General features: G+C 39.5%; 1 protein-coding gene and 1 long non-coding RNA gene across 4 annotated transcripts in view; one reads left to right on the top strand and one right to left on the bottom strand.

Moving 5' to 3' along the window:
* Window positions 1-583: 583 nt before the first annotated feature.
* LOC121109625 lies at window positions 584-8,224 on the top strand. Of its 3 annotated transcripts, none has more exons than XR_005857341.2 (3): window positions 584-2,179; window positions 2,686-2,886; window positions 6,540-8,224. It is a non-coding gene; the product is annotated as an uncharacterized LOC121109625 (long non-coding RNA). The 3 variants fall into 3 exon arrangements; XR_005857339.2 differs by lacking the exon at window positions 6,540-8,224 and having other exon boundaries at window positions 584-721; window positions 826-2,179; window positions 2,686-3,663; XR_005857340.2 differs by lacking the exon at window positions 6,540-8,224 and having other exon boundaries at window positions 2,686-3,663.
* A 2,697-nt stretch (window positions 8,225-10,921) lies between these two features.
* The window catches only part of NDUFS6 (NADH:ubiquinone oxidoreductase subunit S6), a 49,915-nt gene continuing 41,336 nt past the window's right edge, over window positions 10,922-19,500 (bottom strand). Inside the window, exon 5 of the mRNA XM_040695513.2 lies at window positions 10,922-11,330. The gene's annotated coding sequence lies outside the window, so the exon portion shown is untranslated. The remainder of the gene's footprint in view (window positions 11,331-19,500) is intronic.

The following is a 19,500-nucleotide window of genomic DNA, read 5'->3' as shown; positions in this document are numbered from 1 at the left end:
AGACAGGAGCCCCCGGCCTGGAAAACGTGCATCAGCCAAGATAATTTGAAGTGAAATTTTCATTTTGACAGTAAACCCCTCAATTTCTAAAGGCTCTGCACCCGGAGAGCTCGGTGGCAGGGGGAGGCTTTACAGAAAGCCACGTCTTAAACTGAAAAGGGCAAAAGAACTCGAATTAGTTGTAATAGATAAAAGGGCAAAAATAAAGAGTCAAGGGTACTTGACAGTAATAGCGAAAGTGGAGTCTCCGGGGAGCCGCGATCTCAGCTCAAGGCTGGGCCGGCAGGAATTTTAATGCAGCCGGGGCGGCCGGCGAGCTTTGCCTCTGAAACCCTTTAGACAAAGCAAATTATTTTCAGCCCAACTAAGGAGGTGGGGATGAAGGACGGAAGGGAGGAAAGGCGAGCGGTCAGGCTGCCCTCGAGCCATTGGTGGCGGCCGACGGGACGGGGGGAAAGGCTGAGTGCCGCAAGGGGAGAGAGGGGGGACGTTAAAGCGGTGAAAAGCAGGGAGGTTTGAGCGCGTGCAAACACCGGACGGGGTGGCACCGGCTTTCCCGGTGGGTTCCAGCAAGACCCGAAAAGCTGCCGGGCTGCGCAGCGGGCCGCTGGCGGGCGGGTCGTCCGCCGTTGTAAATCGCTGCGGAGCGGCGTTGGCGTGGTCAGCAGAGCGGTTTGGTCAGGCCGTGGTCTGGAGGGGCAGCTCCTCCCTTAAAATGAAGGTGATGAAACCGTAGGCAACGCACAGGCACGCGGAAATATCTGAAGCCGAGAGAGAGTCGGAGCAGACCTTTATCTCTTCGTTTCCTTATCTTTGTCGTTACAGAGCAAGTTGGAGTAAGTTTACGCTCGTTACATAACGTGTCCAGATCCCTCTGACCTACGGGACCGGCCGCCTATTCGATCTCGTAGGGGGGCGTGTGCGTGGGTGCGTGCACTCACCCACACCAAAACGTTACCTGTGTGAGAGGAGACTGCGGGAATGACAGGGGAGGGAACGCAGTTTCTCACTTCGGCACACGAAGCTTCTCTATAGATCAACCGTCAAATGCGATGATCTTTCAAGAAGGTTTTTAAAAGTCTCAACAAAAGAGTGTGAGAAATTAATTTTGCCCTTTGACTCAATAGCACAAGTCAAAGATCAGGGCTTTAGACGAGGCTGCGGGGCTGAAAGGGAAATACACGCAGCCCATGCGGTTGTACAAAGCAGGAATAAAAAGGCAGGCTGAGCGAGAGAGAGAAGAGAAAAAAAAAATCATAGAGAAACGGCTTGAAACTGAGAGACTCTAAATCATTCAGCCATGGCAAATTCAAACACACAAAGGAGGGGATGCTAAATTAACAGTGCTTTTTACATAGAGCCCAAATAAAACTGTAATCAGCGACGCGTTACTTTTCATTAAGCGAGTTTGACAGCAGCATATTCAGCCTCGACAAGGGAACAGGAGCGAAGAAATATACGGCTCTCCCAGCCCGAGTCATAAGATAATTCCTTAAGCTCCATTAACAACTCTTAGCCGCAGGAAATGGGCTCCCTGAAAACATCTCCAAATCTAAAAGCTTTATCGACCTCTCAAACCTCTGCTGATGGTTCTATTTTTTTTTATTTTTTTATTTTTTTAAAACTTAGAGGCGAGACGTCCAGCAAGGTAATAGACTTTGACACAACACCTTCTTAACTAGAGTGAGAGAGGCAGGAAAAACGAGACCTTAAATGATATTTAAAAGGCAGCCAATTAAGATTTAAAATGATTGTCTCCTGAGATTATGCATGCGATTTATGTCATCTACTTTTTTTTTTTCCCCAGGCGTGCATGCAAAATTGCAATGGGGCATGCTGCCCTTTCCTTAAACAATAATAACAACAACAACAAAGGAGTAGCAATTAACAATCGGAAACTAAGTCATATAATTGTAAGAAGTGTTAATTTAAGGAAAGGTTGGTGCTTAGTTAATCTGATGATAGAGCACCTTGCACTGGCCAGCTTGTTTATAGATGCCTAATTAAAAGGCAACTAAAGCAATACATCCTTTATCTGTTAATGTTTAGGAGCACTTTTCATTCCAGATTCATTTTGCACTATTAAAACAGTGTGATCAGGTCATCATCACAGAACCCAGCGTAACAGATCCTTCCCATCAGCCACACAAAGAGAAGCATTCGCGAAGACTTTGCCTTGGTAAGAGCTCGTACGTTATATATTTTAATGATATAATGGGTCGGAAGGAAACTCTGACTTACTACAGTCTTTTTGATATACATTTACCTTTTCCATTTAAATCTGACCTTCAAATAATATGTGTGAGAAAGTATATCCCATTAAATGCCAAGAAAAGAGGCAATGCTCACGCTGTAGCATTTCATGCAGAAAAACTGGAAAATGCAAGAAAGTACTATAAGCCATAGATTTTGTTAAGGATCAGAAACTGTTTCCGTGAGTTTGATTTGTAGCCAAATGGGGAGAAAAAGGATCAAATACCACTCAGTTTTGGCCAGCATGTTTAGGCCCTCCCTTAGATGGAGTTAAAATTGGCCCTTGTGAGCTTGAATCTGGGTCCTCCGTCTCTTGAGATTTGTGTGTGTACCTTTGCGTATGAAAAAGTGAAGGATGAAGGAATGTTAATGACAAAATTACATGTTTTAATTTGCTTGATAAGAAGTGTGATGCTTGTGCTTCATCTTCAGGAGGAAGCTGTTTTTCATGGACGAGCTTATGGCAAAAAACACAGATCCTAGAAGTGTGACATATGGTATCAATTCCTTCTATGTGTGAGGATGTTTTAACTCATATTTAATGTCAAAGAGGCTGTGAAGTGCTCAGGACTTGTGAAAAGGGTTCCAGTCATGCTCCTTGTCAAGTTGCATCACTGCAGAAAATAATTCCAGGTTTGTGGTCCTCCAAGAAGCAGTTTTAATATACACACACACACACCACATAGGTCAGAGAGTGTTTTAATACCCAGGAAGTCAGTCTCCCATACTGTGTAACTATCCATCGAAGTCTTCACTTGGTCAAGAGCTTGAAGTATTCTTTCTCTCACTGGTATTCTTTCTCTCACTGGTATTCTTTCCACAGTGTGGAACAGAGTCTGGGCATAAGTACTGCACCTGGCCTACTTAAAAGGCTCCAGAGCAATTTTCTGTCCATTCTAGTTTAAGGAGAGCATGAAAAAGAAAGAAATATCTTGAAGGAGATCATTCTTTTAATGTTCTCCCTTTTTCCCCTAACACGAATATGTGAAAAATATTTTTTCTTATTGATTTGTCTGAACACAAATGAGAGTGTAAAAATCCTTTCCTTAGGCTTACCTTTATTTCCTTTCTCCATATAAGCATGTGATTGTTTACATTTTGAATTGGAGGTGTTTTAGTTGCAGCTGGCATTTTGTCACTTGTTTCCATGGGATCATAACCAGGTCTTTTCTCAAAGAACACCTCAGAATTCGTTTCTGAAATACTGCCAAGGATGACAGTGGTGATCAAATGGAACTGAGAAAACACTTATCTACAACATTTTTTCTTTGATTCATATGATGTCTATGAAATGTTAAAAGCAAAAAAATAATTTAAAACAATTTCCTACATGTATTCTATTGTGAAACAGCATTAATACATGTGAACACAAAACACTTGCTGGAAAATAAAGCTGCATAATCAAATCAATGCTCAAGCTCTGTTGTTATGGCTTCAGATCTGTTATGTCAAACGCAGGTGGGCCTTTTCAGGCTTTGTCCTATATCATAGCATGTCCTGACCCTGAAATTCAGGGACTTGTAATATTCTGTCACGTTATTCAGAGTAAGTTCCATTGCCCTCAGTCTGAAGGTGCTCAACTAATCAACAAAATTGATTGTATTGCTGCTTCCACTAGGGAAAAATATGTGACAAGTGAAAAAAGAGAAGGGTTCTTGGGAGTCCTTTGTTGGTAGGATTCTTTTTCTTTCCTGGAAATGGGAAAGATGTTCAAGCAGGCCCTTGCATAGGATATACAAGCCATGGAGTAACGTTTTTCCTTCTGTGTTGGTTTGGTCACAGCACACAAACAAGAATACTGTATGTGACAGTGATGTAATCTAAGCCAGCGCTGATGACATTAGTCGTTGGCAGCGATGTGAACACAACATTTTAATTCTGAGGTTTCATGCCTTTGGTTGCCCTCATTCTGAACATACCATCATCTTCTTACTGACCTTGTGTGACCTTATCAGACAGCAGGAAAGATCCCTGCGCATCAAGCTGACTGGAATAAAACCCCTGTTGACACATTTCTTGCATGTAAACCTGGGGCTTTGCAGCCATCACAAAGCACTTGAAGGAAACTCATGCTGTGTAACTGTTTTCAGTTAAGGATTTTAGGCCCACAAATGGAATGCCTCGCTGACGTAGGCTGGTTGGAGTATGTTACTTCCATATTAAATTGAAGTAAGTGGAATCAACTAATGCAGAGATCAGAAGTTGGATTCCCAGGCTTACTGCTGGGTTTACTTTTGCACATTTCCGCTAAGTCTTTCTTCTCTCATACTAGCACAGGAGAGATAAACATTAAAAGCAGTTTTGCTTTCATTTTTTTTCATGTGGAGGAATGCAAGACATCTGTTGGTTGGGAGATCTGCGAAGGAAAGAACATTTGCTATTTTCCTGTCTCCTGCCACACAGCCTAGTCAATAGAAAGCCTCCAGATAAAGCTGCTCCCTTGCTACGCATGAATCTTTGCTGTTTCTTGGTCTGAATTCTTTATTTTCCAAAGAAAATGATGAAAGAGAAAGAAAAGTCACGTTACAAGAAAATTCCTTCACTAAAACCGAGAGCCACAAACACAAGTTCACACCTACTGCTGTAGACGGGAGGCATTGTCATTACTGGGGTGAAATTGGCAATTGTAGCAACTGTGTAATAGAAAGGTGGCCTGGGAACAGCCAGAACACCTCCGTTCCACTCATTTCACAGCATAAGGCATTGCCATAAGTCATTCAAATAAAATGAAGGACTGCTACAAAGATAGGTGCAGAGATGCCTCTTTTGGGCACACCTCACTTCAGCTGGTATGCCCCATGGGTTGCTACTTTTAAGCAGCTGGGACTTCAGATGGCCAGGAGAACGTGTTGGAAGTATTGTTACAAGACCCTGATGACTGCTGTCACAGAGGTAGCTGACTGGTAGGAAAATAACTACAAACAGGACAACGTTAAGAAGAGGATGTAATAAAGCATTTTATTTTCATTTTCATTTTGTTGCTTTTAACTACTATAAACTCTCCAGGCACCAAGATGTAAGGAGACAGGGTTCTCAGCCTTCGTTGTGACTTATCCTGATTAATGCATTGCCAGAAGGAAGTCATATATTAATTGTTTGTGATCTGGAAAAGGATAAGTCCCTGACTTTGCATATGTTACCAACCTCAGTCAGTTTATGTCATGTTAAAGGCAGGCTTTGGCACGGCTCTCACCAGTGAGATTTCCTGAACCAAAGAAGGATGTGTGACCACAATTACTGCATTCAGCTTCAAACAAAGGAAGGATACCTCCTTCAAAGCTAGGGCAGAGTGAATCCACTTTCAAGAGTGGGATGAAAACGGAATATTCTTGAGTCTAGCATCACCAAATCTTTCTTTGGAAACAGTAACCTATTACAGCAATAATTTAAGAAACAGAATTGTTTAGTGACTGAACTCTGCCAGAGACAATATATACTCTTAATCAGTAACACATTTTCTAACAGCTTTGGCAATGACAGGCTTCCATATGTTTTTGGGGTTTGAATTAAAGTCTAGGCAGTTCTCTGAGAAGCGGACCATTTTGCTGCCATCACTTTAAAGCTATACCTGCTGCACATTTTACTATCTGCTACTGCTACATTCTTACGTGATTAAAAATCATGGGAAGGGAGAGTATAAACAGGAGGGGCAATGATTTTAAACTGAGACAGAGGAGGTTCAGGATAGATATTAGGAGGAAGTTTTTCACCCATAGGGTGGTGATGCACTGGAACAGGTTGCCCAAGGAGGTTGTGGATGCCCCATTCCTGGAGGCATTCAAGGCCAGGCTGGATGTGGCTCTGGGCAGCCTGGTCTGGTGGTTGGTGACCCTGCACGTAGCAGGGGGGCTGAAACTAGATGATCATTACGGTGCTTTTCAACCCAAGCCGTTCTATGATTCTATGATTAAGTAGGTCTTTCACACCCCTTAAACATACAGCATTGTGGAAAACCTTTGTTCAGATTGGAGTAGGGCATCCCTTCCCTTCTTTGTTCCTCTCTGAGGGCCTTTCAAGGACATGTCATCCATCACTTTAAAAAATAATAACCCCGTTTGGCCACAGCACTAAATTCAAACTGAGGTTTGGGATTTTTGTTGTTGATGTTGTTTTGTTTATAATTAAAATCCTGAAGTTTCTGATTAAAGCAACTGGCAATTATGCAAACTGCCTGTCTGTGAAATTTGCTTAAAAATTCCAGAAGTCCAGTATTCTGTTCCTCTTAAATGCTGATTTTCCCTCTGTGTTGCTCCTGGCCATTAGACCTTGGTTCTGTTCTTTTGCAGAGGAAGAAGTGAAGATCACAGAAGCTGCCTTCTCTTAAACCATGGGTGTCTGACCTTGCCTGATCTGCACTGAGTGAAGAAGAAGTTTCCAAATTCCAAAATGTATAATGTGGTTAGTCTGTATAAGTAACAGAAACTTGTTTATTTTTTAATATTTTCTTATTAAAACATAAACAAAATTGGCAACAAAAAAGACCAATCCAGTGGGATGTTTGGCCTTAGTTTTATGAAACTAATGCACAGATAAATTAAAACATAGCAAAAATTAGTTGATTTTCACCTTGAAGATGCGTGTCTAACTCATTTAAATGAACAGTCAAATCCACCAAAAATGCTAAATCTGCAAGCCAATTTTCATCTTCAAGTTCTGGCACAAATTTTCCTTTTGATTCCATCAATGGCTTCATTTCATTTCACAAAACATCAAATCCCTTTATCATTTTACCCTGCCGCAGCCTCCTTACTTTAGGAAAGTAAATGATGTCCCCATAATCAGCACCCATGCTTTTAAGGAACTCCTGGAACTGACAGAAGCACCGATCAAATACATATCACAAAACTTGACCAAGCATGTGGCAGGAGTGAGAGGCAGAGCTAGCACTCTGGGAAAGCTGCATGATTAATTACTGACAGTATTTTCTAGAACCTCATCTAGTTTTAGTAATATCAATTTCTTCATTACCACAATTATTTATATTGATTAAATGAGGGAAAACGAGACAAAACAAAGCAAAAACAAAAACCCACTAGCATAATCTCAGTTATATATATGTACTTATCTCTGTAAATAGAAGTAAAAGTGTATCTGCGGGATGTACTGAAGTGTCAGAATTTTTTTTCTCATTCTTTTAATGTAAGTGTATGAGCTTGTCCCCTCACAGATACACATCATCAAAAACTAAGTGAATAACAACTAGTTAAGCTGCACGTTTCAGCTGCGATAAAATTCAGTGCCTTTCATTTATTTTTAATAAATCTAAGTGTGACATAGGATAAAAACTATCTGTATACTTTAATACATATGGACAGACACATACATTTACAAAACTTGCTTAAGTAGTCTTCTCATCTTCTTTCGAAGTCCCAAAAGGATTCAAATGACATATGGCAAGAATTCTCTTAAGGTAGGCGTCTAAGCAAAACTCAGCAGAAGGAAATACACTGTTATTGACTGTAAGAAGAAAGGTCCCCAGTGAGTCTGTTGTGAATAGTCAGTTCATGCTGAAACGGGTTCTTATTTCTTCTAATCTTTTTTTCCCCATTTTGCACAAGATGTGTGCTTTCCATATGAAAATAAATATGAAGTATGTGCACATTTTTTTGCATATTGGTTTTGAAAACAGACTCAGAGTAAAAATTGTTACTTCCACACTTAGCATTGGGTATTAAAAAAAAATAATAATTACTTTTCAATCCCAAAACTGTAACTGGGATACAAATTTAATTCAGTCACCAATAGCCAATTTGCTACCTAAGGCAAAGACACTGGCTCCTTCAGCTGAAAGTTGGAGCTCTAATATTTTAAAGCTGGTGGCTCTGCTTCCTTTTTCTGTTTTCACTCAGGATATAAAACAATAAAAGAGCAAATGGGCTTCTATGCTGCCATTTCTGGTAATCTTTCATTCTTTACTGCTCATATTCTAATAATAAGCACGATTCAGATGTAGTCATGTTTTTAATGCCTCTAGGACAGAGTGTATTTACACTAAAGAAGGTTCAGATATTTTAATTATAATGCAATTAAGAAACTATTAAAAACTCATATCATTTTCACAGAAAAGCAATAATTAGATTTTTACAGTGGGTTTTCCATAATACCAGTCGTACTTATGGGATTGGTAATGCAAAGCTGCAACTAAAATTCTTAAAGATGATTTACTCTTTAGGCATTCTCATACTCACAAGTGATTCACAGTTCGTCTATTTGCCAGCAGTTTGACTTTCAAAACTCTCTGCTCTCAGTAACTGCCCATAGATTTCCTAGTAGTTTTGCTGAGCCCCACGAGAACAAGCCCCCACAGTGGTGCTGTCATGGATAGTCACACTACTTTCTCAATTCTAGAGAACAGTAATCCCCATCAACAAAATTCCTTGAATCCTAGCCCATAACTTCATACGTACAGCTTGATAAGCTGGAGTACAGCAGTTTGTGAACCCAAGGAAGATGGGCATCCAAAAAAATTCAGACTTCACAGAGATTAGCTAGATACTTACATATTGTTGACTTTCCATTACATATGTTGTTGGTATTTGACAGTTACGCACTGTACATAATTAATTTAGTTCTTTTCCCCATAATGTACATGACCTGATTGTAATTCTCCCAAATTAGATCATTTTTCATAATTACTCATCATATCATTTATGTGAACAAATGTCAAACTATGGTTTGTCTCTGAACGCAGAGCTACATCTTCTGTTATGTGTGGCTGACCACACAAATCAGCTTCACACCACCCCTTTGTCTGGATACCCCTACCTTTATAAACATGAGCAAAGTAAAAAAAAGTGTTTCTAAAGCTTAGGAGTTTTAAAAGAAAGTAGGGAGCACTTTAATCAGGAAAAGGTAGCAAGCACAGGAAATATAAGACAGCCTATATTTTCCTGTCATTATTTGCAAAAGAAAAGGAGTTGTTTGATTACAGTCATAGACAACAGATTAACAAATAGTATAGTTTTTTTCTGACCCATTGAAGTCAATGGAAGTATCTGATTTTAAGCATTTTGAAAAAACTCGGGCTGCTCTGTAGTTACTGAAATGATGATGTATCTCATCCTAATCCAAAGTATGTGGCTTATTGACTGAATTTATACTCTTATGTTTAAAACTTCAGCTTTTTCATTGTGCAGCACAAATAATTTTTCCCTACATGACGAGAAGAAGAGTGGGAAACCCACCTGTCCACTAATAAAAAAACAAAGTGTATCACGTAACGTACTCCCTCGGTAGCCAATGGAAATGTGTCCTTTCTCTGGCAGTTCCTCTGACCTCTAGTATTCATTACAGGTTAGACGGATCCTAATCAGGACCTTGCTGTGAATTTAGGCAAGTCATTTTGAGGGCTTTTCTCTTCACCAGCTATTTGCTGGCTGTTGGCTTTTGGTTCATTCTAAGATATTCATCATGGTTTCCGACACAACAGAAGGCAGATCTGATAGTTTGACTCTTTTTAATCATGTCCTGAGGGAAACTATAGGAGCTGATCTGCACAAAAGCATGGGACCCCAACAGGACTTTTGGCATGAAGCTTTCTCAGAACTGAAGAACAGGTTTGTGCTGTCATTCTCACAGACCAAGTCCCTTGACAACCTACAACAGAGGGTTGCTGCAGCAGGTCATGACTCTCTCCTTTGCTTGTTCAGGTTTCCTTCAAGTGTAGAATAAGGAGCACAGAAGAGAGAGTGAAGAGTGGCTGATATGGTACCCTAACTTGTGGGCTGGGATATACCACCCATGTGTAACTCAGCCTGGCTGGAATTTCTCCTCAGCAGTTCCAGCAGGACTGTCAGACTTGCCTACCGCAAACACAGAGCCCTTATTATATACATTATTATATACAATCACCACAGACTTTTCTCAGTCCTTCACTGAACAGCACTCTCTGTTTTGGTTTGTGAAACCAGGGAACAATATAAATCTTTGTAAATAAAGCTGGGAGATAAATACCCCACACATACACTGGAAAAAGGGAGACATGACTAACACATATCCATCCTGCCTGGGTTGCTATGGCCATCATGCAAACCTAACTTGCATACTGCTACCTCTTCCCCTTTCCTATTAGCTCTCGTGGATGTCCAGACTGCATGTAACTGTCTTGGCTTTGATACAGCACAAAAAGCTTCAAAGCAGAGTGAATCATAATCTTTTTTTTTCTTCCTCTTTTGCTGTGCCTCTTATCCAATTCTGTACTATTTCCACTAGCCCCATGGTTGTTCCCTCTTCTGCTCTTGGTCTCCTACAGTTATAGTTCTGCATCCTCTTATACCTGAAGATACCTTCTTGCCTCAAGCTTACTTTCAACAGTTATTTTCTGTTCAATCAAAATTCCACCTCAGTCATAACAGTGACCATGCCAGGTGACTGGTATAGTCCTATACCAGGTATTTTTACTTTGCAAACCAGAATGTCATAGGAATCCCAGAATAGAAATGGTGACGTGAAGATCACTGCACAGATTGCTCTACAAATATGGATTGCTGTATAATACTGAGACTTGGAAAGCTGGTAGAAACTCAGGATGTCTGAGAAGTCAGTGAGATCCTCATGTGAATGCTTTGGGCCTGATGCACCTGAACACCTTATCTAACCACGTGTAAAGGCCTGTTTGAACAGCAGTGCCATTATTCATAATGACTGAAGATAGAAAAAGCTTATATTCAGACATAGTCAAGAATTTTATTCAAAATAAGGGTTGAACAAATTACCATCCTTCTGATGCAACGGAAGGAGCAATGAAGCCTAAGCTGGAGAGATAAGTTGCAATAAGACATTATGGGGCTAAGGGTGAATCTACACACATTGGGCTGATAGGATTGTTCCCTGCTGCCAGAAGAAGGAAATTCTTTCGGCTCCAAGGCCTCACCATCTTTGCTGGGTCTTGTCATGCAGTTCCTTGTAACCCATCTCTCCACTCTTCCTTTCCTGCAGGTTTTATTGAGGGACAGGCATTTCTGGAACTCAGATTAGAAGGAATTTAGTGTTTTCAGAGTCTTTCAGAAATGGGTTTATGTGGAGGGGGTAACCTTATGCACCCAGGGTTAATACTGACACCTTCTGTCTTGTTTATTCTGCAAAGAACAGAAAAAAATGGCAGAAGATGAGCAGTATGAGAATGTCATAGGGGGTCAGCAGGAAACAGGAAGCTATCATTGATGAGAGTAAAAGAGTAGACACTGGCCATGTAATTTAAACAAATGTAGAGACCTCCTCAGTAGTGATGGAAGGTGGGAATCATACAAGCATCCTCAAGATCCTTAGGATATCTTTTCCACTGTCATTCAGTCTGGGTCTAGTTTTTTCAGTTTGATTATCTGCCCATGTTTCACTGCTTTGTGAAGGTCTCCATGGTATAAGCCTGAAAAGCAGAGAAGCATCAGAAACACGTGTCCTGCTCTGGCAAGATGCAGTTCATGGCTGCGTGCTTGTTTCTGGTACTGGGCCAGACTCCCTGATGCTGTCAAGTTCCCAGGGCAGTCAGGGAGTTGGTTATACTTTCCTGGTTATCTGAGTCAGCTGCTGCAATATATATATACCAGATGACAATCATCCCACAGGGACTGTTCTTCCAGCTAAGAATAGCCAGAGCAATGAAAAGAGGGGACTATAAGGGACGAAATCTGTCCCAGAGTCTGTGCTGAATGGGCCAGGTTGCAGCTTGTACAGCTTTATCATAATTAATAAGAAAAGTGATAGGGCCGACAGGCCTGTATTCTTGGCAGCCCTTCAGCATCTGATCAGACTCATTCGGTATCTTTAAGTAACTCAGATCTAAGGCACTAGAACAATCAGGCTCCTGTCAGAGGTAAAAGAGGGTGTTTTTGAGCCTGATCAGATTAAAAATCCTGGCTGCCTGGAGTAATGTCAGTATGACTACCAACTTTCCAGTAGGACAAGCTCACTACACACTCAAAACAGGCTCAGACTGCACTGTCCAGACCTTAGGAAGAAATATCCCTTTCCTGAGACACAGAGGACTGAGTTTAGGGACTTTAGCCCTTACAGGCAGCTTTCTTGTTCTCAGCTCTATCAGCATTTGCAATACCTTCTCCCTTCCCAGCCAAGAACCATAGTGCTCAGCCAGCCTTCAACAGCCCATGGTGCCAAGAGTTGAGTACTCCTCCTACTACTCAATCGACCTCCTTTGTTTTTGCTGTGCTTCTCTGTAAGGAGTAGCTGTTAAAATTTTGAACACTGCCACAGTAAGACACCTGAAGCCAACGAGCATTTACATTCAAGAAGCTTTTTGATAAGGATCTTATATTCCTTCTTTATCTCTTTTCCTGTGTAATTCAGCTCATTAGAACAACATATGCCATATTCAACTCTTTGAGTCATACACATAAATACATCTATACCCTCTACACTTCTGATAGCGTACATGGTGCTGCTTCATCTCCAGCAGCAATTGCCATTTGGGATTCTAAGCAAGGAAAAGCAACCAAACTGCTGTAAGGCCACCACTAGTTAGAAATGGCACATTTGCACCTTCTAATTTTGCAGTCACTAACACAGGTTTGTGCAGACACCGTCTACTCTTTAGTTCTAATTTTGATATGCAATTGCTGTGTGACATATAATAGCTTTTTATCTTCTTTACTGTTCCCAAGTTATTGGATTACATACAAATACTTCACAAGTGTATAGCAAGAACATCTGCCCTGCTTTTCTCTTTTTCTAGGTGGCAAAGCCATTAAATTTCATACTGAGATGCAGCTGACGTGCAACTATGACAGAATTTCTAATCTACATTGACTTTTAACTTATTTAATTTCTTTTTTTTTTAATTTAAACCAGTATTATTTAGCTATAGATTAATTTCAAATAGAACTACACATATTCTATGCTGTCCAAAGATATAGTGGATGTTCTGAAAGAATTCATGCCTTTGTATAGTGTATTCTTACAGAATTACTTGTGAAAGATGTAAGGTAGTCTTTAATACTTTGGGAACAAAATAAGGATCTCACAGCACACCTTCTCAATGCAGAGGAGATGTACAAACGCACAAGAGAAAAGCTTAAATAAGCTTAAATAAAAGCTAAAACACTGCGGATGAGGAAAATGTGGTGAATGAGTAAAACAGGTGTGATCTCTGAAAGACGGAAACCTTTTGTTTCAAGTGTGGATTCAAGCCTCTGGTCATTTGTAAGCCATTGCCAGATTTGAGGCAGAAATTATGACTGGTTTATGAAGCCAGTCAGGCCGGAAAGCTGGAAGTATCTTCTGGCATTAAAGCCTTAAAAATTGAAGTCAAAATGTATCACTGTATATATACTTGAAGTTGAAAATCTGTTTTTCTTCATATATCCTGAAGCAACTGATTTATATCCAAAGGCGGTAGTAGCAGATAATCCAGGTTTCAACTTCATGCCAGTGTGACTTATTTCTTTGTCAATATATGCTATTCGTATACGATCTTAAATATCTTCAGAAATTTAGGCATGAAATATCATATATCCTGTTCCTTTGGAATAGCAGATTCTGAGCATTTTTCCAATACTATTCTGATTTGAAAGGGAAAGAGTCTTGTTTTCCTTGTTTTAGAAATCACATGATAGACTACTTGACTTGTACCCATTGATCAGTGTTAGTATCTGTGCCCTATGTGATCACTGCACTGCCACAGGCATGGACTGTCACATTCACTCCCCAGAAAAGCACAAAGACTACGGGGAACATCTGCCAACCTACTGCTCCTCCTGCAAGTGAAATTCTTGATTACCTGGTGGAGTTTCCACAAGAGATTACCAATACATATGCATTAAAATTCCTGGCACATGTGTTTAACATCATTTTTACTTGACTTCACTCACAATTCAAACTCCCATATTCTTTTCCATCGTTCATTCCGTTTCCTTTTCCTTTCCTTTTCCTGCTTCGGCCTGCTTTTCACAGATTTCCAATGTTATCATATTCTAAGTGTAAAGTAGATATAAGGACATCTCTACCCTGCCTTGAGTGTGCTCAAATCACTCATTAAGATGAAAGTACTCTCATTTTCCTAGAGCAGAGAAGACTGCATTTTAGTTTTGATGTTTCCAGCGTAAAAGATCTCAATGTCATTAATGGTTCTTCCAAGCTCACGAGCAAGAACCGTTAATAAAATCTTGACATTTTTGCATTTTCTTTTGACAATTTCCTGGTTAATTGATCATTAAGGCAGAGATCACATTCATGCTCTGTCCCTGTCCCTCACAGAAGCAGATCTCCCTCTGGCACCAGCCCCCCACCAGCCTGGGGGCAGAGGAGCTGCCGTGCTCCCAGCTGGAAGCTGTTGCAGTTCAAGGGGAGGCCCAGCCCCAGCAAGGAGCACTTGGGTGCTCCAGTTGTGTGCACTGTGAGCTGGATGCTACATTCCATGGCATCAACAGGAAAAGAACCTAAACGAATACTGAAGAAAGAGCTCGAGACCCAGCTTGTTACAGAGCACATCCCTTTGTGTACTTGAGCTATAGCTTTTAGCCTTCTTGAAGACAGACAAAACCATTACTGTGTCTTTGCCCACTTCAAAGAAGAGCTCAGTGATCAACAGCACAAAATGAGCTTTCCAGCATTTTTCATTTGCATCACTGTATATTCACTCTGTAAAGTTCACGGCCGTATAGGGAACGGTGACAACTGTCATGTCTGAATGTGGCTGGGTGCCATTGTCAGCCAAGCTAGTTTGCAGTGGTTAGGAAATGGCCCTGTATTTTGCATGCATTTGTGTTATTCTTTCACATGAATGCTTCCTTTTATACTATCAACAAAATGCACATACACAAACCTACATATGCACAAATCAATATGCACACATGCGTGTATGTAAAACCTGAAAATATGTTTATTGTAAACAAACTACTATCACTATGCAGGAACAGTGTTTTCTTCACAGTCAGTGAAAATAAAATATCAGTTTAATGTGATGTGTGCTTTATCCATTACCGTGGATTTGACAAATAGCTTACTGCTTCCTGGTTTTGTTATAACAATACAAACCTAATTTCTTCAAAGTCTGTATTTTTCATGGTTAGAAGTGAGTATCTATTAAAAACAATCACCTCTTGCAATAATCACATTTCAGATCTTCTTACTACTCAGTGAGATGAATCACTCATGCAGTAGGCAGCATTTAGCTTTATGTTTGCATGTGCGGTGATGTGGCCAGGTTTCATAATGCTGTGAATACCAAAGCATAAAACCACTTCTCAAAAGCAAATTCATAAATGCACTCATGCATACCTTTTTGAGTTATGAGGTGGCTGCAGATTTGGCAGTGCTGACTTGATGCGGTTTTGACAGGTTAGGTTAAAGGATTAAGTCTAGTCTGTCTTCACTTTGCCCTGGCTCTGACACACTCTAAAAAAAGTTGTAGGCTGGCTCTGTGCCTAGTATGACCTCCACATCTCCTCAGAGTGACAACACTTCCCTTTAAGGCTCTCCAAAGGTCAAGGCAGATAACTTGTTGAGTCTTCCAGATACTTTCTTATCTGCCGCTCTTCCTCCTAACCTCACACAGTGAAAGAAATATGCAAAACCGTGAAGGAGAATAATTCGGGCTTTATAAGGAATAACCTGCATTAGATCAGTAGTATCTATCAAGCTTTTCTTTACTATATGATGCTTACAACATACATCCAAGACCACAGGTCACTAAAATCAGATATGTGCTCTATACAAGAAGATTTCACGGCCCCTCTCAGTCTTGTCCTGGCTAATTTGCAATTGAAAGCAACTTCCAAGCACTTAAAATGAGAGAGCTGGGGAATTAATGATATGGTGATAAAGGAGTTCAGTGTTATAAAAAAGACCTGTAATATTTGTTTAACAACTGTTCACCTTTGAGAAAAAATGTGAAAAAAATAATAAATGATAGGCACAGTCTTTTATCCTGGTATTAGGCCAAAGATTTTTACGGAGAAATGTTGACATATGCAAGATTCACAGAGGTTAACAGATTTTTAAGACCAGAATATCATCTGGTTTTCTGTACAATTTAGCTGTTTAACTTCATCTGTGATTGTGTTTAAGAATGTGTGATCGACTGCAAAATATCCTTTGGGAAAGAAAGAAGAAAATCTGATTTGGAAAAAAAAAAAAAAAAAGAAGAAGAAGAAAGACAAAAAAACACAATTTTGATATAAAAGTTGAAATAAGAATAAAAATTCTCACATCTTTCTATACACAGCATTAACCTTTCGTATTCTGACTGCTGGAGCTGGTGACTTGGTCTACTGCAGTCAAGTGTCATATTAAAAAGAAACATATTCTGTAGTTAGAGAGCTATATGCAAAGCTCATACATCCCCTGGGCTATGATTATCTAAGATACACCGAAAACTTGAAGCTTCCTGTAGGCTTCTTTGTAAGGTGGAATTTCCTGTCTGTAAAATCATTCCTGTAGCTCTTCTCTGAACACTCTCCAATCTTTTACCGTGTGTTCTGAGGAACAGATATCAGACGGCATTGTATTGGTGGTGTCAGTAACTTTGTGGGCAGAGATAATGCAGCTTTCTCCCTCTATTTGATGATTTCTTGTTTATAAATCCAGGGACTCACACTAATTCTTTTGCTGGAACCACCAGATGAGAAAATATTTCTATTAAAAAAGTATTACCACCTTTTCAGGCTCAGTGCTTCTTAAATTATTGTCTTCCTAATGTTAAATCCTTTCTACCTCTAGTGTTTGGGCTTGTGCTTGGTTATATTAACATGCATGTTTTTTCTTCCCAGTTAACTAAATGATACAGAGAATCCCATACAAATGACTCGTTGTCAGGATGTTTTTACCATTCCATCTGTTTTTATGGCACCTGCAAACCTTATCAACAATTATTTTATATTTTCTTATGTGCTTTTGTCAATGATTTATGGCCGTACTGGAACAAGAACTGGTCTGTGTGAGACCTCAGTGGAAACATACTGGATTATGATTCTCTAGTAATTACTTTGTTGGTTATTTATCATTAGTATATCACATATCATATCATCTTATGATACTGAGAAATTTGCATGGTAATACGTGGAAAATTGTACAGACATTCAGTCTGATCAAGCTAATAAAGGTACCTTTAATCAGCCCGTCATCTCTTAAGAAAAGAAATGAGGCCAGCAAAAACTACTTTTATGTAAATAAAATATAAAAACTGTCAGCTGAAATTAATTATATCCTCATCTTTTATTTTTCGTATCAGTTCCTCCATTATTTTGGCAGACACAGTGTCATCTTTACAGGGCTATTCTCATTAATGCTTTTAAATAAAAATTTACTTGCAATCCTTTAGAACAGCTCTGCTGTCCTGAAATTTTAAACTGTTACCAGGAACAGCCCTCACAATTATGTTATAAACCTTGGATTCAAGCAATTGGGACTCTACTATTTTGTTTACAAACAAACAAACAAACAAAAAAGCCTTATTACAGTTGTCTACAGTTGTTTCTGAATCCTATTTTATTCTAGGACTGCAAATGACATTGTTTCTTTCCTTCCGCTAAACAGAACTGCATCTGAGGTGAACCTACCAAAGCCTTTTCCATTTAAGCCAAATTGAAATAAGAAGTTGCAAAACCAGTTACGAACTCAGAATGTAGCTATGAGTTACATTATTGATGTACTGAACTCAGCAATTACTTCTCTGAAGCCACAAATGACCTCAGTCTCCAGCAGGTTTGGGTCTGGTTTCTGTCCCTTTGTAGAAGAAGAAATGCAAGCAGGAGTGAGATTCAGCCAAATATCCAACAGCCACAAATTCTACTTCTTGCCTTTTCTATATGTATTTATCTTTGTATATTAAATTGAAATATTCTTCTACCTTAAAGATTTATATATATATATATATAGATATAGATATAGATATATATATATGCCTTATTATTGCCAAAACATATGTTTTACTTCGTCAGTGCTGGAGAAGAATTGGGGCCAGAAGGCAAACTAAGTCACACTAGTGGTTTTACCAGGGCTCCCAGTCCTGTTCTAGTCTTGTTCCTATTCCTTCCTGTGCGCATACATACTAAGTACTCTGCGCACCAAGTATCATAGGCAGATGGCCATTGGGGCACAGAGGGCTCCTCCCCTCACTACATTTTGTAGCCACTAACTTAGCAGGTATGTATGTATTTAGTGAGGTATTGACTTGCAGTTCCACATTTTCTGCTCTATAGTCAACACAGAGAAAGGTTAAAAGCCTGTGGGTTTGTATCAAAATTAAAATTTGCATTTTAAAGAGCTTCCACATCCTTAAAGCTAATTTTCCTAGGGGACCTGTAAAACAATTTGGTGAAGTTAAGTACCCATTGATTTCAATTCTGGAGGAGTTCTAAGCAGGCCAATTCCTACACAGAGTCATTACCCAGTGTGCATTTCTGAGTGTAAAGAGGACAATGGTTCAACAAGGAATGAAACTGAATTTCATGTTTTAACATTAGAGAGAGTAAAGAAGATCATGTATTAATTAAATAAAAGACTAAACAGGACAAACCTTTGGAACAACAGACATAACATTTAAGAATAAAATCAACATGGCAGGGTAAAGGTCGGAGAAGATCAAGTAAGACGCTAATAGTTGTGCTTTTTCCATTTTCTTATCGATCAATATTATGTTTTTCCCAGTGAAAATGCAACAGCAGAGTTATTGCTGACCTTTTCCTCACCCTTCCATTCCATATAAAATCACAGCAAAATAACAAACAACTTCATAAGCTGCAGAGTTTTTTGAGACAAAAAATATGTGTCCAGAAAATCATTGTTTAAAACATGCAGAGAAAAATGTTCTTCTTATGGTAAAAAGCAATCCAATTCTCTTCTAATTGTGCGTGAAAAACTTTGTGCCAGCTAAAAAGTAAATGCTCACACATCTTCCTTGGAAAATTCAGCAACAAACTTTGCTAATATTTTAAGCAATGGGGGACAAATGGCCTCTCACTAACAAGAATAGAAACGCATGGAACACATAGTTCATTTAGGAAAAAATCTGGACATTTGCATTGCTGTTATTATGGGTTTTTGTTTGTTTGTTTGTTTGTTTGTTTCTGATTTTTAACGTAATAATTATTACCCATATTGGCTTTAAAAAATCTAAGAAAAATCTTCCTGTAGAACTTCATGAAATTATGTACTAATAGGGACACGGATGGCTGCAGTGAGCAAATCAATAAGAAAACTGTTTTGCGTTCCAATGAAATGACACTTGCTTTCCATTCCTTGCCCCTGCCATCAGAAAGAATGACGTGGAAAGCGGGGCAAAGAATAACAGAAAAT

This window comes from Gallus gallus, chromosome 2 (assembly GCF_016699485.2).
Source record: "Gallus gallus isolate bGalGal1 chromosome 2, bGalGal1.mat.broiler.GRCg7b, whole genome shotgun sequence".
Classification (NCBI taxonomy): domain Eukaryota; kingdom Metazoa; phylum Chordata; class Aves; order Galliformes; family Phasianidae; genus Gallus; species Gallus gallus.
The sequence above is the reverse complement of the archived record's forward strand: the minus strand, read 5'-3'. Positions and strand labels throughout refer to the sequence as shown.